The sequence below is a fragment of the Megascapheus bottae genome, chromosome 10, assembly GCF_031878675.1.
Source record: "Megascapheus bottae isolate mThoBot1 chromosome 10, mThoBot2.hap1, whole genome shotgun sequence".
In the NCBI taxonomy this organism is placed as follows: domain Eukaryota; kingdom Metazoa; phylum Chordata; class Mammalia; order Rodentia; family Geomyidae; genus Megascapheus; species Megascapheus bottae.
The window spans coordinates 16,091,091-16,100,245 of record NC_143518.1 but is presented as its reverse complement, the minus strand read 5'-3'; the positions used below and the strand labels follow the sequence as shown (position 1 = coordinate 16,100,245).

The following is a 9,155-nucleotide window of genomic DNA, read 5'->3' as shown; positions in this document are numbered from 1 at the left end:
AGCTAAATCAGAGGGCATCATCCTCAGCAGGGAAAGCCATTTTGGGTGGCATGTCACTCTGGAAGGTTCATGAGATGGCATAGTGACACAGAGAACTGCAAACCAGCACAGCCCACAGTAATATCCTGATGATGAGTTTCCCATAGCACTGAGCCTTGTGCCAGAACCACGTAGCCAGGCCTTGACTGTGCCCTGTGCCGCCCCTCTGTGCCACCTGAGTGTGGCAGCCCACAGGGAGGATCTGGTAATGGCTACGTTTTCAACAGAGCTGCATCTTGCAGGACTGATCACCTGACTTCTGCCTAGAAGACCACAGACCCAACACTAAAGTGTATCTGTAAAATGAACATTTATCTACTGCCCCAAGTCTCTGGCCTGACAATGCCCTCACAGTACCCAGGTGGTTAGACAGAAGTACACCGAAGGGCTGCGAAAGCTGTCTTCCAAATCCCCAGGGCCCCAGTTCACCATCCTACAAGGAACCCCTTGGGTTGGTGGAGATTTGTCCCCCATGACACCAAGGGTCCTTACATAGGCTCATCTGGCAGGATTTATAACAATTAACCTGATAGAGGCTCAACTGCTCCCCTTCCCTAGCATTTCTCTTTGGGGCCTTTAATCAGAGTCACCTGAGGGAGGCCACTCACTAACTAAGGTGATAACCAATTTTAAAAAGCAATACAAACACTAGGGAAACTCTAGGCTACATCTACCTTGCCATCCATGCTTAGTCTTTTCCTAAATACCTAACAAGAATTCCCTTGATGCTCCACTCCTCCCACCCCGCGGATGGAAAGCTGGCAGAGTCCCTGAGGGCCAGGCAGGGGTGAGAAAGGGAATACACACAAGTCCACATTCCCTTCACAATGACAAGGCAGAAATGCTTGCCAGACCAGCTTGGACAACGCAGAGGGCGCAAAGCACCCAACCAGACGTTCTACTTTCTCTGCAGGTTCATAGATCAGATATGATGAATCTGAGTTATCCATGGGAGCAGTGACCTTCTTCCCAATGGGAAACACACTGGCCAGTCCCAGAGCAAGCAATGCGGAGGAAGGGTGGGTGGAGGCATCGCTATCAACCAGTTTACTCCACTCGCCGAGGCTCGGTGGGAAGGCGGACTTTTGCAGTTTGTTTCCTTGGCTGGCCCCTCTCCTCATCTTGGTGGCCTGGCTGCCTGGGCAGAGCAAAGAGGCTACAGATGGTCTGACAAAGGGAATAAGGAAGAACCCCAGGAATAGGGAGCCAAACTCCAAACTAGATTCTGCTAATCAGTTTTTTTTTTTTGATAAAAAAAAACAAAAACAAAAAAACCCTTAAAATAGAGAAACCACAAAGTACAAAAGCTTTTCTGATGCTTTTCATTATCATAGAACACGCCACCTGTGATGTGTGCAAAGAGGAAATGAGGGGGAAAGGGAGAGGAGATCAAATTGGGAAAGGCTGGATGGTCATCTCACTTCTTCTCTTTCTTCTTGTCCTTCTCATTCATAGCCAAGATCATCATGAGTTTTCGGAAGAGAGTAACAAAATCGAAGAAGAGATCAACGCAGTGCCAGATGTAATCCTTATCTCCATTTTCAGCCTTTTCAATAATGAGCTGAGTATCAAAAAGGACAAAGCCACCCATGACCACCAGTCCCATATACAGGTTTGCCTGGAAAAGCCAAACAGATCCAAAGAAAAGGTTCCCCAGGGAAGACAAAAGCATCAGGCTCATGGCTGACATCAAAATACCTCCTAGAAAGATGTAGCTCCGGCGCCTCGCGTAGAAGCGCGCTCAGGGAGAAGCGGGTGAAGATCATCGCGGTGCCCACGAAGGCAGTGGAAGGATGCTGGGATTAATAGCAATGCACAACTCCAGAGCAGGGCCCAGGCCGACTCCTGTGAGGAAAGCAAATCCAGCAAGAAGTCCTAGTCTTTTCTGCTTGGTTTCACGGCTCCGAGGTGTTGCCATCAGCCAAATCATCAAGCCCAGACAGCCCAAGGCAGAGAGCAGGCCAGCCTGGATGAAATGAGTGACCACATGGACATAGGCCCCTGCAGCCGCCACAAACATACAGAGGGCAAAACTGGCATAGACCTTCTTCAGGTGCTGCTGTGTCGAGGGAGTTATGTGGGAGAATTTTAAGAGTGCGTCAAAGTTGATTTTCGGATCAAATACGTTCATGGTCCCAGAGTCCGTGTGACACAGTCTCCTCACTTCTTAATACACCTTAGGAACCTACCCAGCTCTTCCAACAACGGATGTGCTCTGGCAGACAAGTTTTATATTGAAAATTGCAAAAAACATGTGTCTAGGTTTTCTGTACTGTGTGAGTTTCCCTATTACATCTCCTATTTTCACTTTCCTGTGTTTCTTTTCCGGGCATATAATAGGCATGCAGAATCTCTCATTTTTAAATATTTTCATCTCTGGGAAGAAATTCCTTTTCTTGTCTTTAGCTGCAGGAGCCCCTGCACATGCTCTTTGACTCTATTTGAATCTGTGTAACTTTTCTTATGCTTTGATATTAGGTTCATTTTAACAAAGGTCATATATATATACATATATTATATATAGTACACACACACACACTCACACACACACACACACACACACACACATATATATATATATATGTATATGAAATTCCTAAAATAGTTCAGACTAAAACTATATATTTTGGTCATTCCCAAACTGCATGTTGAAGAAATGTTGTGTAGGAGAATTTTTAATATGAATAATTGTGAAGAATGTAATTTTGTTTAATAATCACAATACCAGTGTCATTAGCTGAAGTTCACAGTGTTTAGTCTATGTAACAAGCACCCTGTGCTCTCACACATCTGTCTTTTGCTCTAATGATTTCACCAGGTGGGAATGCTTGTATCTTGTGACCACTTGCTATCCAAGCATCTCTGAAAACTAAGAGCTGAGTCTTTTTGCTTTGTGACTGAATTTATTTTATGGTAAAAACCTAAGGTGAATTGCTTTGACATTAATCAATGTCTACAGCTAAATCCACTGAGTGAAATATTTCATTATATCTTAATACTTCATTACATCTTTGGCAGAAAAAATATTGCCTTTTGGTAGGATGGTCATACTGGGAGTTAGGATATGGAATATGACATATCTTACTTTAGTAAAAGCAACTAAAATTGAGAATGAAACTTAAATGAAAGTGCTTTACAAACAGGGAAACAGATGCCAAATCTGTCTTAGGAACTCAATTATGTATTGAGGGTCACTATTTGAAACATCAGGATTCAAGTGCAGTCATAGAGAGCCAAATGTCATTTAGATGACTTTCTTCCTCCCTTCCTCCTTTCCTTTCCTTTCCTTTCTTTTCTCTTCCTTTCCTTTCCTTTCCTTTCTCTTTTCTCTCTCTCTTTCTTTCTTTCCAAGAGAATGCTTGAATCAAAGGACAGAAACACAACTTTATAAGTTCTTTGAATTTGTCCTTAAGCCTCGGGAATGGTCTTGCTAATCTGATTACAGATGCTAGTGATTTTATTTCACATAATAGCATTGACAAATCATAGGCAGAGTTGCAGAAATGAAGATTACATCATGAGAACAAAAATGGCTGTTACTCAAGGGAAGTCCCTATCAACAGAATTTTTCTGGGGATGGTGTAAGAGAAACCTTAGGTGAAGGAAAGATACAGTTAACGTATGTTCTAAGTGGATTGTTGGCACAAGGAAGCTGGGGAGGTATACTAGCTAGAATGGAGCTATCTTAAGTAGTTGGGCGTATTTGACTTTCTCTGGATGATTTTTAATAGGAAATCAAAAATAATTTAGAGATATGTAGAGTCACAAAATCCAGATCGTTCTGGGATGATAAAAGTAGATAGAGCTGCTGAAGTGGTTTGGGATTAAGATTCTGTTGGCCTGTATGATCTACATGTGTATCCAGGATCTCAGTGTTCTAGTATTATAGTAGCAGAGCAAAATATCTTCAAAATTGATAAAGAAAACTTGCCTATCACTTACACTAAGGAAAAGAAAGCCTTTCATGCTTGTTTTGGACACACCTAGTGACCCATCAAAACTATCTTACCAGTCACTTATGTAAGTGAGAGAACACAGAGGCTCAGGGCATATATGTCAACAAAAGTGGAGATGCTGGACAATTTCAGAAATTTATACACTATGGGTTTAATGAAGAAACACACCTCCCCATCCTGTGAGGAGACACATAGCCTCTTCTAGTGCACCTCAGTAGAATAAACCTAATTCTCATTTACTTTAATTATGGCAACACCAGCAACTCCTAGAGCAACCCTCCAATATAGCAGATTTTTGCTGGCTGACTTTAGCCAGTTTATCCCAGCAGTTGGTCTACTAATTCACATTAGTCTTTCTGGAAGAAAAAAATTTACATAAGCAGAAGGGTGATATGTTGGATCATAAATATTCACATACACAATCCTCCTATACAGACTGTGTTAAGGTGAGAAGCAGAAAAATAATCACTTGTCCATTTTTTCTCTTTGAATTATCATTTGTACCACTCACTTGGCAAACATTAATGCATTGCTTTTGTTCTCTTAAGTATATGTACCATATGTAACTAAAGAAGAACATACAGCTGCTATGTTTCTTTTTTGAAAATGATGCTTATAGTATTTTGAAGCAAGGCATTTATTTGTCAGAGATCATCAAGCATAAAATTCTTTTCTTTCTTTCCAAAAGAAAGAAAGATTTTGCAAGATTTCTTTGCAAAAATAAAAGAGGTCCTACATACTTTTTAAAGGCATTGACTAATGCAAGTATGTACTTTCCCAAAGAAAGTACTTTTCATTCTGTGTCTCTCATTTATGTACTTGCATTGAATAAAAGAGTGTTATTTATGTCTTTAATTCCTCTGGCAAGTCTTTCAGTTTCAGCTCAATAGACCATTAGGTTACAAATGATAAAACTCCCTGTCTTGCACACTGAAGAGCCCTCAGCAGCCAAGATTTCCTTCAAGGCCTCAGGCAGCCAGTGGGAGTCACATACTAGACTTCTGGCACTTTAAAAGATCCTTAAGCCTTCAGTGAAATGTGGGAAGAGGGAGGTATGATCCATTCCTTGCAGATCGATTTGTTTGTGTTTTCACAAATAATCAGAGATTATTCTCTGATTAGCAACCTCATGAAAAAAACAAAATTCAAAGCCAAAAATAAGAAAATTTATCAGTGAGAATAGTGTCCTAATGATGTACTGTATTTCCCTATCCATTCTGTAATGTTTTATATGCAAAATAAAACACTAGCTCAAATCAAAGGCATTTATTTTGCCAGCTTTATCAGAAAAAAGGTTCGTTATAACTACAGTGGACATTGCTATTAATTATTTAGCCAGTGGCTACTTGAAAAGTATGATTATGTTACATCTATTTGCAATTCCAAAATGAATCAGGTGACAGAGTTATCATGGTTCTTTATACTAGTAATGCATATTTTGACTTTCTTAGTTTTCATTTAAAAAATTGATTTTTATTGATTTGTAAGAAATTTTCCAAAAAAATCAAAATTATTTGCTTTAGACCTGTTATATTAAATTTAACTGTCTTTTGTATAAAGACCCACAATTCTTTTTCTGGATGATATTCTAATACTAGTGACTGAAGCTATGAAATCACATCCAGGTGAATTGGTCTCATTTCAATTACTTACATTCTAGGACTTTAACTAGATGCTTAAAAATTATCATTTTTGCTGGATGCAGGTGACTTCCACCCATAATCCTAGCTACTTAGGAGTTCAGATCTGAAGGTCACTGATCAAAGTTAGCCTGAGCAGGAAAGTCAGTGAGACTCTTATCTCTGATTTAATCACAGAAAAAGCCAGAAGTGGCCCTGTGGCTGGAGTGATATAGTGCTAGCCTTGAGCCAAAGAACTCAGAGGCAACTCCCAGGTCTATAGTTAAAGCCCCAGTATGGAAAATATGGTCTCATTTTTGCCTATGGTAAAAGTGAGAGAAGAATTCTCATAGGCTAACAATATCTACTTTTCAAATTTCCATACATCTGACAAGGTCATAATATCTGGACTATAGAAAAAGCTTAGGAAATAAACCCTCAAAGAATCAAAAAGCCATCTAAAAATTGGGTGAAAGAACTTAATCCAAAGATTTCAGAAGAAATGAAAATAACCAAAGTAAGGTAACAGTAACCACATGAGGTTAACCATAAGGGGAAAAAAGAGAAAAGAAATAACTTCACATAATAAATTAAGAACAACAATCACAAAGATAAACCTCTTGTTTCCATATCCTAGAGTTCATTTCATTGAGTCTTATCTTGTATGACCATATGTACATAGCTTTTGAGCTATTGTGATCGTCTGCTAGAAGTTTCCTAGATGTGTACTAATTATTACAAATAAGGGAAATCATGGAGCCTATGTTCCTTTGGGTCTGACTTACTTCACTTAATATGATCTTTTTCCAAGTTTTTCCATTTCCTTAAGAATGGGGCAATGTCATATTTTTCTGATGGCAGCATAGAATTCCAATGTGTATAAATACCACATCTTCTCGATCCATTCATCTACCTAGAAGCATCTGGGTTGTTTGCATATATTAGTTATGGTAGATAATGCTACAATGAACATATTGTATATATGCTTATTTGTTTGTTTGAAATATGGAAGGGAAGGGGGAAAACAAGATGAATGGGAGGGTTGGGGGAGGGGAAAAGGGGACAAAAACATGAAAAGTGATATCAAGATTCAAGACGTAATGTACCTACTACCTGATGAATATAATTGTAACCCCTCTATACATTATCCCTACAATAAAATAAAAAAAGAAATAAAAAATGACCAATAATAAATGAAGAAATGTTCACCCATAATTAGAAATATAAACCAAAACATTGAGATTCAGTAAGAATGGTCATCATAAAGAATATAAACAACTACAGATATATGTATATTTCTTCTAACTTCATAATTGTAATACTTGTATTTTTATTCCCATGTTGTCATTGTTTAGTGCTAGTGATAGAACCCTGAGATGAACTCTTACTACCAACATCCCCCTGTTTTTTACAGGTCTGAAGTAAGTTAATTCATTATTTTTTTTTGATTAAGGGTAATATGTGTCAGATAACAAACATAAGTAAATGCACATAAATATTTACACTTACTTGGTTATGATAGCAGATTGTAGTTTAACATAAACTCTGAAATCAGACCTTTTCTTTTCCTTTTGGGGGGGGGGATTAACTTTCTGTTTTATTGAAAAGGTGATGTGCAGAAGGGTTACAGTTATACAAGTCAGCAATGAGTATATTTCCTTTTGAACAATGTCAGCCCTTCTGTCATTTCCTCCCAGTTTTCCCTCCTGAGCTTCTACACACGTTATATAGTACATTCATAGTTAGGTTTTCTTTTCAACATGTAAGAATTAATTTTATATTAATATACTAACACTCTCAGGTTTCTGGTGCATTTCTAATGGGTCATTTGATCTTCTGTTTTTTCCAGAAGATATTTAATTTTATGTAAAAATCATTTCTGTTATGACTTCTGATATTAATATTGTATGTACAATCACATATATGCAACTACTATTGGTAGGGCTTGAATTCAGGACCTGGGAGGTGTCCTCTGAGAATTGTTGTTCAACCCTAGGGCACAACCACTTGACTCAGCTACACTTCTTACTTTTTGAGTGGCTAATTGATGATAACTCTTATAGACTTTACTGCCTAGCCTGATTTTGACTACAATCCTCAGATGTCAGCCTCTTGACTAAGTTTACAGTTACCTTCGAGTACCCAGTTCAATACCATAGTTTTTTTTTTCTTTTTAAATTGTAATTAATAGAATGGTTACAATATATTCTCCAGAAAGAAGGTGCATTACTTCATAAACATAATACCCTTTCTCATGTTTTGTCCCCATTTCCCATCCCCACTCCCTCCCTATCTGTTTTCCCCGCTTCCCTAACCTATTTCAAATAACCAAATAAGCATATATACAATATATCAGATAACAAGGAAAAACACTCTAACAATATGAGATAACCAAGGAACAATAAAAGAGATGAGAAATAACATAGTACATTAAGGATAACAATCACACATTATATGGCCTTTGTTTCTATATCCTAGAGGTCCTCTCATTTAGCATTGCACTATATGGCCTTATTTATCTAGGGTTCGCCCTATGGTAAATCTCTGCTAGGAGAGCCCAAGGTTTCTACTGATTATGAAAAATGAGGGAAATCATTAATCCTATGGTCCTTTGAGTCTGGCTTACTTCACTTAATATGATTTTTTCTAAGTCTTTCCAAATGGAGCAATGTCATTCTTTCTGACAGCAACATAGAATTCCATTGTGTACAAATACCACATCTTGTTGATCCATTCATCAACTGAGGGACATCTAGGTTGGTTCCATATCTTTGCTATGGTAAATAGTGCTGCAATGAACATTGCTGTGCTGGTGGATTTAGTATGTCCTTGTTTCTGGATGATTGGGTAAATGCCAAGTAGTGGAATTGCTGGGTCATAGGGGAGCTCTATGTTTAGTCTTTTGAGGAACCTTCATACTGCTTTCCATAGTGGTTGAATGAGTTTACACTCCCACCAACAGTGTAACTGTGTTCCCTCCTGGTCACATCCCTGCCAGCATCTGTTGTTATTAGATTTCTTGATCCTGGCCATTCTCACTGGACTGAGATGGAATCTCAGAGTTATTTTGATTTACATTTCTTTTATTGCCAGAGACATCAAGCATTTCTTCATGTGTCCATAGGCAATTCTTATTTCTTCTCCAGAGAAGACTCTCTTTAAGTCTTTTAATGGAATGGTTTTTTCTTTGGAGATTAGTTTTGGAGTGATTCAATTTTTTGAGCTGTTGATATATTTTAGATATGAGGCCTTTTTCTTTTGTATGGTTAGTGAAGATCTTCTCCCACACCACAGGCTTTCTAGTTAATTTGCCAGCTATGTCCTTTTCCATAAAGAAGGTCTGCAGTTTAATGCAGTTCCTCTTATCTAGACTTTCTCTGATTTGTTGTATTTCTGGATCCTTATTAAGAAAGCTTCGACCTGTGCCAAGGGGGCCTAGTGTATCTCCTATTCCTTCTTGTAAAGTTTTCAGTGTATCTGCTTTTACCTCAAGGACTTTGATCCATTTGGAGTTAATCGTGGTGCAGGGTGGCAAAGAAGG

The 9,155-nt window shown here is 38.4% G+C and overlaps 1 pseudogene; it reads right to left on the bottom strand.

Annotated features, from left to right (window-relative positions):
- Nucleotides 1-1,344: 1,344 nt before the first annotated feature.
- Nucleotides 1,345-2,251, bottom strand: LOC150057626 (bax inhibitor 1 pseudogene; annotated as a pseudogene).
- Between the last annotated feature and the right edge of the window lie 6,904 nt (nt 2,252-9,155).